General features: G+C 41.7%; 1 protein-coding gene across 4 annotated transcripts in view; it reads left to right on the forward strand.

The window, feature by feature from the left end:
- The window catches only part of PHOX2B (paired like homeobox 2B), a 488,291-nt gene that overhangs the window by 99,118 nt on the left and 375,022 nt on the right, over positions 1–14,151 (forward strand). The window contains exon 6 of one of the 4 annotated variants that reach the window (XR_013608336.1): positions 12,217–12,421. The exons of the other annotated variants lie outside the window; for them this stretch is intronic. The gene's annotated coding sequence lies outside the window, so the exon portion shown is untranslated. Of the gene's footprint in view, positions 1–12,216; positions 12,422–14,151 lie in introns of those variants that run through there. 4 annotated transcript variants of the gene reach the window in all.

Below are 14,151 nucleotides of genomic sequence, written 5' to 3' on the forward strand. Positions count from 1 at the left end.
ATGTCTTTCTAGTTTTGTTTTTTTCATCACTTATGATTATGTGGATTTACATCACCTTTTATGCCATTGTCGATGTAAGATGGCCACCGTTCTTTTGTTGTATTTTTAGTCCTATTTTTATGGCAACTACAAGGAAGTTTATATCGCTCATACTCTGGGCGGCTCTTGCTGCTGCCTGCGTCTCGTGGTTTCTATGTTGGAATGAGCGGACACTCGTCTCGTTTGAGTGAAGACGACTCTTGTTTTTCGGTGAGTGCATACAGCCCCCCTTTTGCATTAGTGTAGACATACCGTTGGGTTGTAGGCAGGTGTAGTTTAAATTGTTGGCCTCATTTCAGTTTTTTATCTTCAGGTCCACAAAGTTAATATCTTCGCTTGTTTACACTGTCATCTCGACAGCTTGTAGAGGTAAGATGACTGCCTGCTTGTGATGGATGTTTTATTTGGCGGACGCTGGGTCTGTTTAACATCAGCCTCACTTTAGTTTCCTATCCTTAGGTTTTATTTGTTTCTTTTTATGTATATTCACTTCGAGAGTATGAAGAGGTAAGAAGGCTGCTCTTACTTGCTTCTTCACTTGGGTAGTATTGCATTTTTCGTTATTTCATCACCATTTTTCATACTGTTTTTTCAGTCTTTTATTTTGAAGCCGGCTTGTGTTTTTGGCCTCTGGAGGCCATTGTTATCTTCGTGTTGGGTACGTTTTGGCATTTTTAGTGCTGCAAGTTTTTTCATTGGGTTGACACTTGTGGTGGTGTTGGGTATTAGTATCTTGAGGTGCACGTTTGCACGTTTTATTGCATGCTCACGGTTTTTGTTGGGCTTATCATCACATTTTCATCACGTTTTCACTGTTTTTGTAACCTTTATTATCCATCAACCCGAGACTTACCTACTTGGCATGACAGTTCTGAATGTTCGTTCTTGCTTTTGTTTTGATTAAGCCTATGATATTGTGTAGAGAGTATTTACTCATAGTATGTATCAACATTTTGCAGATTGCCCTGATGAAGGGCTTTCCTTTATAGCCCGAAATGCATTGGGATATTTTATGACCAGTCAAGCTGATGTAAAGCATTCCTTCTTTTGATTTTGTGATAATCCTCTGCAACTATTGAGAATAAAATTAATCTACAACATTTCTACAATGGAAGTTATGAAGACTGGACTCTTTTGATTCAACGATTAATGCGGTTAATTTTTGGACTACAGTTTACAAATTGTTATTTGTAATTTTAGTCAAACTATTGGTTAATTTTGTTGCAACGCTTTTAGCGACACCCTTGTAGTGCACTGGGTATCCCCCAGATAGTTATCTGGGTTTTCTCCTCATTACAAGATCTTTCATTCAGACATTTCCTGGCCGGTGGGCGTCAGCATAATCCCCAGGAACTCTATTCACGTGAAACTCACATTTACTGAGTTTGCAGTATAGTCTGTTCCGCCGTAGTGCCTCCAACACCTGACAAACATGTGAACGGTGCTCTTTGACTGTGGAAGAGTAAATCAGAATATCATCGATGTATGCCACCACAAACCTGTCCAAAAACTCCTGCAACACTTTGATAACAAAATATTGAAATGCTGCGAGGGCATTGCTAAGGCCGAAGGGCATCACCGTGTATTCGTATAGCCTATATCTCGCTGTGAAGGCGGTCTTCCACTCGTCGCCTTCCCGCACGCGCACCAAGTGGTATGCCCCTTTCAAGTCCAGTCGAGTATAAATGGTAGCTGTTTTGACCTGTTCAAGAAGAACAGGTATCAGAGGCAAGGGATATCTGTTTTTTTATTGTTATATTGTTTAAGACTCGAAAGTCTATACAGGCTATTCTCTCTCCATTTGCTTTTGGTATGAAAATGAGAGGAGAGGCCGCAGGTGACCTTGAGGGGCGTATAAATCTGTTCTCTAGGTACTTATCCAGATATTCTCGCAAATGGGTATTTTCTGCTTCTGTTAAGGCATATAATCTCCCACAAGGAATTACCGCTCTAGGCAATAAATCAATCCAGCAGTCATAATGCTTATGAGGGGGTAAGGTATTCGCTTGTTTCTCACATAATATGTCTTGGTAGTCCAGATACAATGGGGGTAGTTTGACATCAGTTTCAGCAGCTGTTGCTACCCGATGTGACGTAACTAAACTGAGCACTGGAGTCACGGTTTTGGTAAAGCAATGTTCCTTACACCATGAACTGCTAAAGTTAACAGATGTTTCTTCCCAGTTGTTAACCTGGTTATGCAATCTCAACCAAGGAAGACCCAGAATGACACCGTACTGTGGAGCATGAATAATGTTGAAACGCAACCATTCCGTTTTTCCTCCCCCACAACACATCTCTAGGTTGTCTGTTTGGAATCTGATAGGACCTGTACTCAACTCCCTCCCATCGACAGTCAAAACCTCTTCGGGGCTATCTTTTGCAATCAACTCTAGGCATAGCCTCTGGCCATTCAAATGTCCATGAATCAAGTATTGCTTCTATGTTTTGCCATCCTTTATGGGTCTTTAATTTGACGGTGAGAAAGAAGTGTTCGGAAGATAACGACGCTTTATTTGTCAGGGAAGGTATATTCACACCATCCAAGCATTTCCCTTCTGATCTCCTTGAGCTTGTTAGTTTTCCTGTGGGCTATCGGGGTTGACCCCTGATTATCTTTTCACCCCGAAACTTGTTCATGGTTTGGCTAAACACTCCTTTACGAAGTGTCCTTTTTTGCCACAATACATGCAAAGTCCGTTTTCTCGTCTCTCTCTCTCTCTGCTTGGGTCAGTGAGGCTCGCACTGCACCTATATCCATAGGTTCAACTGGAGATCAAGTTGACCCCCCTGTACCTCTACTCTTGTCAAACCGCACGGGCGGTCGTTCCACTCTCTTCTTCTCCCCCCTGCGTTCCCCCATGCGATAATCTAATCACAGAGTGAGATTGATGAGATCTATACAAGTAGAAGGCTGAGGATCGATTTGAGCTAAAACGTCCTTCATTTTGTCCTTCAGCCCTTGATAAAACAGGGCAGCCCTTTTTTCTTCAGGCCACTGTGTTTCGGCCACTAGTTCTTGGAAAGTATTGATGTACACTACCAAATCCTTGTTTCCCTGCTTGAGTTCTAACAGCTCCCTGTCAGCCGAAAAGGAGGCAGCTCTATGATCAAACACGGTCTCAAACTCCTTCCTAAACTCATCCCAGTCGTACAACAGTGGATCATCTCTGCGTACAAAGGGCACCACCCATTGAGCCGCATCCCTGTTAAATAAGAAATCATAAAGGCTACTCTACCTGGTTCGTGGGAAAGGCTTTGGGTCTACAGGAGAAATGCAGTAAAACCTGTGTCATGAAGACCTGTACTTTGGATGCCTCTCCATGGAAGCGCTCAGGGGCCGCCAAATGTATGGGTGTGGGTAACTCTACTGTCAATGGTGTGTGAAAAGAGGGATTCCCAAACTGAAAGGGGCTCTCTCCGGTGCCTCGACCTGGCTGAGCATCAAAGGGGTTTCTCTGTAGCCTATCCACTGTGTCTTATAGGACTGCTGTCTCAGCCCTGGAAGCTGCTATTTCTTGTTGTAGGGTTCCTAACGTGGCTAGCACATCCTCTAGGGTGGCCAAAGTAAACAACATACCGACCGGGAGAGGTATATTACTTTTAAGCAGATTATTCTATCAGGGTCCCTCGGAGGCCTCTCAGGATCGGTCCGTTGCTCAATGGGGTCCACCTATTGACAACCTCAATTCCAAATTGCCATTAGGGCACAGAAGATTAAGGGGGTCAATCGGGGGAAGGAAAGGATGGGAACAGCGGGGAGGGAGACCTGTGAAAAGAAAAGACTTATTAAAGACACACTGCACTGAAACAGCTTAGCACCTAATTCCTAGCGTTTTACAACCATATCTAAACCAGATCTACCTGTAAAGCAAAATAACCAGTTCTGGCAGCTGCAAGTAGAAGGACAACTTGGCATTCATCAAAGACCTTCTCTTGGTTACCTTGTCTTCTAAGGCTTAGAAGGAACTTATACAATACTCAGGCGTAAGAACTGTGAACAAACAAACATATATTTAGGCGATATCTCATAAACACTTCAAGACCATAGATACTGCTATTTGTAGTGTATAGTACCCACCAGACAAGGTGCGTTCATGGACCTCACAAGGGAGGAAGGATTAGGGCTTACTTAAGCTACCTCTCACATTTCCCCTGCTAGGAGACGAACAAAAACTCACACTTAGAACATATAGATATATCAACGAATAGCGGAGCAGCCAGTATTGCTTTTCATAGCCAAATTAACATATAACCAATGCAACCATTCCTTGTTGAGTTAAGCACTTTTGATATGGATAATATACCACCTGGCATAGGTAAAAGTCAAAGCGTTGAGGTTTAAGGAGCTTGTTAGCAACCACGGTATGCTACAGAAATAGAACTGGGTTTCAACACAGTCGCAAGAACTTGCACTTTCAAAGATCCAATCGTGGCGTACTCGGCCGCTAAATAACAGTGCTTATAGGAAAGAAAGGCTCTAGGCGTTGTCACAGACACCCTTACCCAACCGGGCACTGTGGCAGTTAGGAATCCTTCGATCTGTCTCTACGGCGTTCACAGGATAATCTGCGTTGTCTCTCCCTCCGGCTCCGGCTTACGTAGCCGCCAGGAAACCAATGCTGCGTCACTTCCAGTGCGTGCGCACCGCACAGGCTGCTGGGAGCTGTAGTTTTGTTGCTCCGGTGATGATACTGCCCCTGAATGTTTTGTTTCTCCAGCCTGCCTGCATCTTCTGGAGAAGGACAGCGGCCTTCTTCCAGAAGCCTCTCCGAGTTGGCTGGTCGGAGGAGTGCACAGCGGTCAGTGACTGATACGTAACACAAAGTACCTTGGATGCATCAAAATCATAAGCAAAAACAGCCACAGGGAAGGTGATGTGTCGGTTTCTTACGCACAGAGAAGGTGATGCGTCAGTTCCTTTCTCCAGGGGAGGTGATGCATTGGTTCCTTACTGCCACACAGGGGGGGAGATGCTTTGGTTCCTTACTGAAGATGAGATGATGCGTCAGTTTCTTAATGTGCTGGGAAGTGATGCATTGGTTTCTTACTGCGGCCTCAGCGTTGGTGTAGACTTGGCACTCAAGTGCGATGCGTGGAGATTCGGGCAAGCACTAGTTCTCGATGCGGTGCTGCGTCAAACTCTCTGGCTGTGTTCCCATGAGGCGTCAGTTCTTGCAGCCGCACAGCAAGGCCTACGTCGGAGGTGGTGCGGTGATCTCAGACTTCAGAGAGTGGTGCACAAGACTCGGCGAGCTGCGATTTCTCCAGCCGCGGGCAGGCGCATCGTCATTTTCGTCAGCGGCACGGCAGCAATGTGTGGAAATTATTCCCGCACTGCAGTGTTGCGTCAGAAACAGGTGCGGATGAGCCACGCTTCTGTAGTTGCTTCAAGTTTTCTCAGCTCACAGCAGCAGGAACAACCTCCAGAGGCCCAACACAGCAACAGGCACCTCTTGGCAGGTCAGAACTCCCAGCAAGGGAGCTCAGGGGAGCAGATGGTGAAGTCTTTGTGTCCCTGAGACTTCAGAACAGGAGGCAAGCTCTACTGCAAGCCCTTGGAAATCTTCTTCAAGCAGGATAGACAGCACACAGCAAAGTCTTTGTCCTCTTCTTGGCAGAAACAGCCAATGCAGGCCAGCCCCAGACAGCACACAGCAAAGGGGCAGTACTACTCCTTCAGCTTTACCAGCTCTTCTCCTTGGCTCGTCTTCAGCCCAGAAGTATTCATATGTACTGGGGTCTGGTCCCCAATATTTATCCTCAATTTCTCTTTGTTCTCATGTGGCAGAGAGGATCTGTGTTCGGTCAAAACCAGTTCTGTCCTCTCTGGCCCAGCTTCCCGGCAGGAGGTGGAGACAGCATTGTCCAAGGCAGACTAGGCCTATTCAGGTGCGAGGAAATCTCCTCCCACCACTCTAGATGCAGTCAAGGTCTATTCAGCCCAGCCCTGACTCATCCAAGAAAGGCAAGACACACCTCAACCCCCCTAGTGGCTGTCTGAAAAGAATGCACATCCACAGCCTCTGTCACTCCAAATGCACACAGTCAATCCACAAACTAGAAAAGGCATAAAGGATGGCTAAGCAAGAAAATGTCCTCTTTCTAAAAGTGGTATTTTCAAACACACAATATTAAAGTCATCTTTACTAAAAGATGAATTTTCATATCCTGAGTTTAGGCAGACAAAACTCCACCCCTCTAGCTTGTCCCAATGGGAAGATATACTTATAAGAATGTTATAAATAAACTGGCATTCTATCCTATGGGACAGATAGTCTTTGCATAGTGAAAAACGAAACTCACTGTATTTCACCATCAGGACATGTCACACACATTAGTACATATCCTACTTTTCACATACACTGCACCCTGCCCAAAAGGGGTACTGTGGGCCTACCTTAGGGGTGACTCACATGTAATAACATGGAAGGTTAGGGCCTGGCAAGTGAGTGCACTTGCCAGGTCGACATTGCAGTAGAGACTGCGTACAGACACTGCATTAGCAGGCCTGAGACTCTCTTTGAAAGGCTGCTTGTGTGGGTAGCACAGTCAGTGTTGCAGGCCCACTAGCAGCATTTGACTTACAGGCCCTGGGCACACACAGTGCACTGTACTAGGGACTTAGTTGTAAGCCAACAAGCCAATCATGTAAACACCAATCCATATGCACAATTTACACAAGGAGCACTTGCACTTTGGCATTGATCAGCCGTGGCAAAGTGCCCAAAGCATCTAGACCAACAAAAACGAAATCCAACACACAGCAAAAATACAGGAGACAGAGGCAGAAAGACAGGAGAAATCGCACCAAAGATGCAGTTATTTTGTCATGTCAGCAACAAATGCTATAAACCTCATTGGTTCATAGATAAAAGTTAAGTCAGATACAAAAAGTCGGATCTGTTTACTATGAAAAATGACTACAAAAGCAGAGGGCCTAGCGTTTAGGTATTTATGGATGAATTATTACACTGAGTTAAGTAAAGAAGTGTTTTGTTGCATGGAATATCACAGATTACCATAGTTCACAAGGGTTTTGGTGTTGGTCATTCCCTTTGACAAACCCTGAGTGTAGAAAATGTTCACTGAAACTTCTTAAGACCGCCTAAAAGGGGTTGATTTATTGTTTTACAAAAGTAATTTTGTATCTATTTATAATTTTATGACTGCATGTCTGACGGTTGCTTTTTATGAAAAATGTATGTTGAATTTAGCAAGCCTGAGATGGGTAACGTGACAAGCCATTTTTAAAGGCTCTAGGCATGATTGGTTCACTGGCAAAATGTGTAAATTCCATTTGCTTGATGTGTCTATTATAAATATTTATAAGCAAGGCAATAGCCCTGATGTGCTTTATGAAAAGCACACAATAAATACAATAGACATTTAAAGATGGATTGTTGTGTCACCTTCTTAAAGCCTGTTGATAGGGATTTTGTTGCATGGAATCACAAAGATTACCTCAATAGGCTAGGGTTTTGGTATTTATTACCCACTTTGACAAACTGGGTGGTGTGGCGGGTTGAAGATAGGTGCTTTAATAATCCTTGCTTGACCCTCTCATGCGGCTCCCACAGATTTAGTTGTCTGCAAGACTCATGTAACAAAAAAAATATATATATATACATAGACATGTAATACCGTGCATGTACATACGAAGAGGGCCTTTGGGTCAGCCCTCTTTTGTCATTGGTCTGTATCAATCATACTCTGGTTCGGTCCACTGAGAGGTTTTTTAGGTTCTTCTAGGCCATGACCCAGAATCTGGGTATTCTCTATACCTTGGCACTAAGGGCTTGGGGGCAGATGTATCAACATCCTCATTTGCGATTCTCAAATAGCGATTTTTTAGAAATCGCTATTTGAGAATTGCAAAATGGGATGAGTGAAAAAACGCAATTTTTTAGCGATTTATTAATATTCCTTAACTGCGATTAGAAAATTGTGAATCGCAATTAAGGAATACTTTCCCATTCATTTCTATGGGCCAGGAGGCCCATAGGAACGAATGGGAAGTTATTCTCAATTTTCAATTCGCAATTTGAGAATCGCAAATTGAGAATAATTTCAAGGGTGCAAGGGTGTCATAAGGACACCCTGATGCACCCCTGAAATTTAGATGTGTGCGCATATGGTGCACATACATGCCCTAAGGGCATGTATGTGCGCCCCATGGCACCTTTACAAATGCCAAAAAGAGCATTTGTGAAAGAAATCGCAAATTACCACCAACTTCAAGTTGGTGGTAATTTGCGATTTCTTAATGAGAAATCGCACAACTTGGGTGCTTCATACATAGCATTTAAGTAATCGCAATTTGCAATTCCTTAAATGCTGACGCAAAATTAAGGAATCGCAAATTTTGTGATTCCTTAATTTTTGTTTTTTTGTTTGTCGCAAACGCTGCTTTTTTGCGAAATCGCAGCGTTTGCGACTAAAAAAAGGGATGATACATATGCCCCTTATTCACTATGCCAATATGAGACAGAAAATTAGTTGGACTGCAACCACTCCACAACCCACTGAGCAATATTTAAGTTAGATGTGTTTTAGGTAAGGGCCAATTCTATGAGATTTCATAGAGATAGTTAGTGAATTCACAACCTTCTTTCATTAAGGAAAGACACACTTAAAAACACTCGAAAACAATGGATACATTTTAAAGATGTACAATTTCCCTAAGAATCATGCATGCTTTAAAGAAAGTCTCTGTACCTTTAAATTGCAAAAACGTGGTTCCCTAAACACTCTGTTCCCTAATGTGTTCTTTCCAATATTCATATACTTGAATAGCAAGTGAATCAATGAACTATGCAGAATATAGCAACCTATGACTTGTGATCAGAATTTTAAAAGTCTTTCAGTTTTTTGGGAATAATAAAAGGTAGATGGGTCTGAATTGTCCTGTCGAAATAAGGGAACCTTTTATTAAAGCTTCTGGGACTAGTTATGGGTGGAATCCAGTAGGAGCCCGTGGAGGGAGTGCCGCGGGAGGTGGGGTGGGGTGGGGTGGGGGAGGGGCAGGGTGGGGGGTAGTAAACTCTGGCTCACGGCCAACTGGTGTAATGTAAACAAATAAATAAATAAAACGAATTTCATTGCGCGCGCTGAAACGCCAAATGCGTTTCAATGCGCGCAGTGAATTTTTTTTTTTTTACATTACTCCGGTCGGCTGTGAGCCGGAGTTTACTACCCCCCACCCTGCCATTCCCCCGCCCCACCACCCGCGGCACTCCTCCACGGGCCACTACCGGTGGAATCCTACAATGCACCCACTGTGTATAGTTATTTATTTCTTGAGAACAATTTGTTCTATGAATGTATATGTGTCCATAATGATGAAAACAAAATAGCTCTTGGTGATTTTTGGAATTAAAGTAGGGATTTTCATTGTCTAGAATGGCATAAGAATTTAAGTCAGATATCTTTTTTAAACAGAATTTATGTCGTATAAATTTGCAAAGCGGTCAGGAATTATAATATTATCTAGAGATATTTTCAAAACAAAAGGAATTTGAATAATTTCTGTCTGACCCATAACCTGATAAGGAACCTTTTCCTAAACAACACCGTCTAGCACAAGATACACAGTAGTGTTTACATCATGATGATTCTGGTGGGCTCTGTGAGAGGAAGAGTGTGACTTCAATTCCTGAACCACAGGAAATGGCACTATCTTATTACAAATATAATGCCCATGTACAAGAAGAACAATTATGACTAACATTATAATCCACATTAAAATGTAAACAACTCCAGTAGTGATCCAGATGTATGACGATAGTATTAAAATCCGTTTGTCTCAAAGCCAGCAAGCAAGAAGCCATCTGCAGCATTGATTAGCTGGAGAAGAGGTTATTATATCTCTCCTTTCAATATCTGTATCAGAATCATTCTCAAACAGTACAATTTCTTGTAGAAGAATTATTTCAATTGATTTTAGTTATGTTGGAGGCTCATAATAAACCAAAGCAGTACTTTCAATGGATGGAATGTTTGAAATCACAGCATTAGGTTCACTTGTAGAAAGTAGTACTTGATGTAATGCTAGAGACACAGCAGGCTCATCGTTCCCCAGCATAGGGTTCAGGACTTTAGCATAGCTGTACTCTTCTCAGATAGTTCTTTTAGAGTAGGGAGAGGATGTGCTGATGTACTCCAGAGGAACTTTAGTGTCAAAGGGGATCTACATAATGCTCCTTGATGTAGTCGTTCAACAACTTCCTGGTTTTCTTTGAATCAGGTAAGAGTGGCAAAATGACTTTCGGGTGTTTTATACCCCTGAACTGGGACAGGTGGCCTGTAAGATGGCCCAAATACTTGTATGTCAGGGATCTTTTATTGCACTAATTCTCCCACTGTAGGAAGCCACCCATCAGCACCTTTAGGAATATTATCTTTATAGGTGGTAGAGTCGGAATCATTCACATTAAATTTAGTTCTAGTTTCTTGAATGTTCTGTAACAGAGTGAACTGTATCAAACGGTCAGGTGTTTTTGACTCTGATACCTTTCCAGGGACATCAACATTAGGCACAAAGAGAATCTTGCCTGCACTGTGGCACTCCTCTAGGAAAGTTAATTAGTGCTCCCTGAACCCCATACATGTTATGCAGTTAGGTCAATCCTGTATCCAATAACCTACCAGTCAAGGGTTCTTTAAGTGCACTGTTGGTGCATTCTACGACCGTGTTAGTTTCCAGGCAGAAAGGGTGTAACTATAGTGGGTCATAGTTCAAGAGAAGACATAGCATCCATATACGCTGAACGTGAAAGCAGGCTAATGAAAGGTATGAAATGCTCCCATTCCTGGTAGGCACCACACGCCTTAGATTGACTGCACAGCATAGCAGTTTTTTGTGGCCAAACCTAAAGGAACCGAGAGCATGAATCAACAGCTACCAATATACTTTTATATTGGTTAACATTCAGGATTGAGCCAATATGGTCAGGAAAAAGAATCCTGAAGGGTTTATCAGATATAGTAGGGGGAATTGGTGCAGGTCTTATAACAGTTGAGTGTTTTATCTGTTGACAAATGGTGCATTGTTGCATATATTTGTTTGTTAGTTTTGGTAAATAGGGCCACCAGAATGGTTGCTGCAGCACTGATACAGTAGCACTAATGACAGCATGAGCAGAAGCTATCCCCTCCTGAGATCACTTCATTAGGTCTAACCTAGTTTGATCATGAGAAATCTATCTATCCCCTACTCTGGATATAAAACACATAAAAACATTATATTGAGTAGGGATTTGGGTGGATTTGGGAGGAAAACCATCAGGAGGCTTCTCCCCCTTTAAAGTTATTTGTATCACTACCAGAGTGCCCACATCATTCTTAGTTGGAGATCGAGTTACAGCAGATACCTTAGAGGTGCTGTTTTTGCAGCCAAGTCTACTCCACAGTTTCTTCACTTCGATGAGCCATATTGTGCTCTACATGGACTCAAAGAAGCTTGTCCTGTAGGCCTGCCAATCTTTCACAAAGTTGTTTAGTTCTTATTGACTTCCCTTTTGAATCTACAAATCTATTCAAGCATCAATGTGATAAGCCCACATTATATCCTTCGACACAGAATGCCAAATCAAACACAATAAGTGTAGGAATCGACAGATCAGCCTTTTTGTAGGGCAGGTAACAGGACATGTATTTCTGCACACTGTGCAGTGGAATCACTTAAAAATGTTTGTGCATAGCGATTTGAAATCGCAATCTTCAAAGATTCCCTACACTGCCAGTATTTTGTTTATTGCCAGGTGCAGAACATTCACGTCCATGTAGAACATGCTCTTATGCATGAGCAAATATTTGGAGTGAGTTTCTGGAATATTTTGTCTCTATTGCAACAATTCTTGCATGCAAAGCATAGGATTATATTCAAATTGTACACCAGTAGCATTTTTAAAAAGTGGCCCATTGTACCCAATACAGATGTAGAGTGTGAGCATTAGGAATAATACCTTTTGTTGATGTTTCTATTATCGAAGATAAAGGAGATACTCAATATTTCAACAGTTGTCTCTGCTTAATTGTAATACTTCATTTGTTAAGTGCATCATCTGAAATTACTAAAAGATCTAGAAAAAAAGCGTGCCCTGTGGCAGGGTGCCAAAATGATGAATCGGTTTTCTACATTCATCTAGAACACGTCCCCAAATTTTGTTTTTTTAGACCGCCTGACACTAAAGACTTATTCAATATGCCAACAAAAGACAGAAAACCAGTTGGACTGCAACACCTTCCCACAACCTACTAGACAATATTTGAGCGAGATGTGTTTCAGGTAATGATCAATCCTGTGAGTTGTCACAGAGATAGATAGATAAATCGCACTCAAGAACATTAGGAAACAATCAATATAATTCAAAGATGTCTTTTAAAATGAAAATGCTATCCTAGTAAATATGATATAAATTGTAACCAAAAAAAAAACAGAATGGTAGCAGCAACGTTTATCAAAAGTGTGAACAACAAAAAATACTCTAACCTGTTGGCAGTGTATCTTTATAACAATCCCACCTTAATTTCTTTACATACTAAGGTATTCTTAGCACCAAAAGAAGGCCTAATATGAGTTTCAGATGGTTCGTACTCCCATACCTGTTTGAACAATAATGCTTTATTTTCAACATAATAGCAAGGTCTGCTATGCTCGTCTGCGCTTGTGGCTGGGCTACTCAGCAAGTGATGGCTGAATGACCCCTTTATTCTTCAGCAAAAGTGGGTGATGCTATTCTGCATGGCCTGCCTCGTCTGCGTACACTGGCATGAAGTGTCTCTCTAACTCTTCACACCCAGTGCTTAGCTCATATAACACTATTTAGTCACAGTTTTTTTTAAACTTCTTTTTATTAAACAGTCGTCAGTATTATTGTACAGCATCACAAAAAGCAATGGTTGATAATACATACATGTCATCCTAATTCGCATTTCTTTGATTTATGGACATATGTAAAGTAACCAACAGCTCCAGCAGGTTCTCCATCCGATATACCCCTGGTCAATATTTAGTCATTGTTGAATCTTTCATGGTAAACAATTAGCAGAAATGGCCTGGTGCCCTTTTACTTATTTCATTCGGCAGACTTTGTTCTTTGGACAATAAATATGAAACAGTTTTTAGCTATGCATGAAACTTTGTTCACAACTTAATAACAATTATTTAGAACAGTCAATTCAGATTAATGACTGTAAATATATTTGAGCAGGCTTGATTATTACGTGGCAAAGAAAGATAAATGTGCATTCTGTATTAAGCATTTGCATCGACATCTAAGTGATTAACATGTGTGACCCACAAAGGCAATACCTAGAAAAAAACATGAAAACATCCTTCTGAGGCATAGTAAGCGCTATGTGAATACAAGTTATAATTACAGTTACAATAACCATAACACCATGACAGTATAAAGCATGAGATAATGGGTCAGCCTATTTCAGCTTCCTTTTTCAATTTTATTCTTTTAATGCTGCATACACTCTTGAGCTTGTATGTCTGTTTGATTGTGGATGGGTAAGTGAATAAATGCAAGAATGCGTCAGTGGGCAGATGAGATGAGGCATGTGTGTTTTATATCAATAATGCAAGTGTCACTTTCAGTTATATGTTGGACATACTGGCATTCCCAATGCTTGGTATTAAGCATAACACTGCAATTATGTGGCAGGAGACACACAAATTATACAGTGGGGTTAACTTAGTTATGAGGCATATTTGTAATTTTTATAATATTATTACTACTGTATGAGTGGAGTTTTTTACCACTGTAGTATCAGTCTACCACCTAAATGCAGCAATGAGAAAAGGAAAGGTAACCTACCAATGCACAGCAACATGTGTGGCAGTGTTGGCAGTAGCTATTGATCTGTTTGAGCTACAAAACATTTTTTCCCATTGCGACTCTGCTAAGTATACAGAAGAGTATGGATTTTGTAACAAATGTGGCAAATCCATAATCATGTGGCAATGGCAGAGGCAGCAGAATTGCATAATTCCAGTAGCCCTGATATATCACTGAATCCTGGCAGAGTAATTGAGAGTAATATTGCCAGATGATTGGCACTTAATCAATCTTGTATCTGCCAATGCTTGCCAATAACTTATCC

This window comes from Lissotriton helveticus, chromosome 2_2, assembly GCF_964261635.1.
Source record: "Lissotriton helveticus chromosome 2_2, aLisHel1.1, whole genome shotgun sequence".
In the NCBI taxonomy this organism is placed as follows: domain Eukaryota; kingdom Metazoa; phylum Chordata; class Amphibia; order Caudata; family Salamandridae; genus Lissotriton; species Lissotriton helveticus.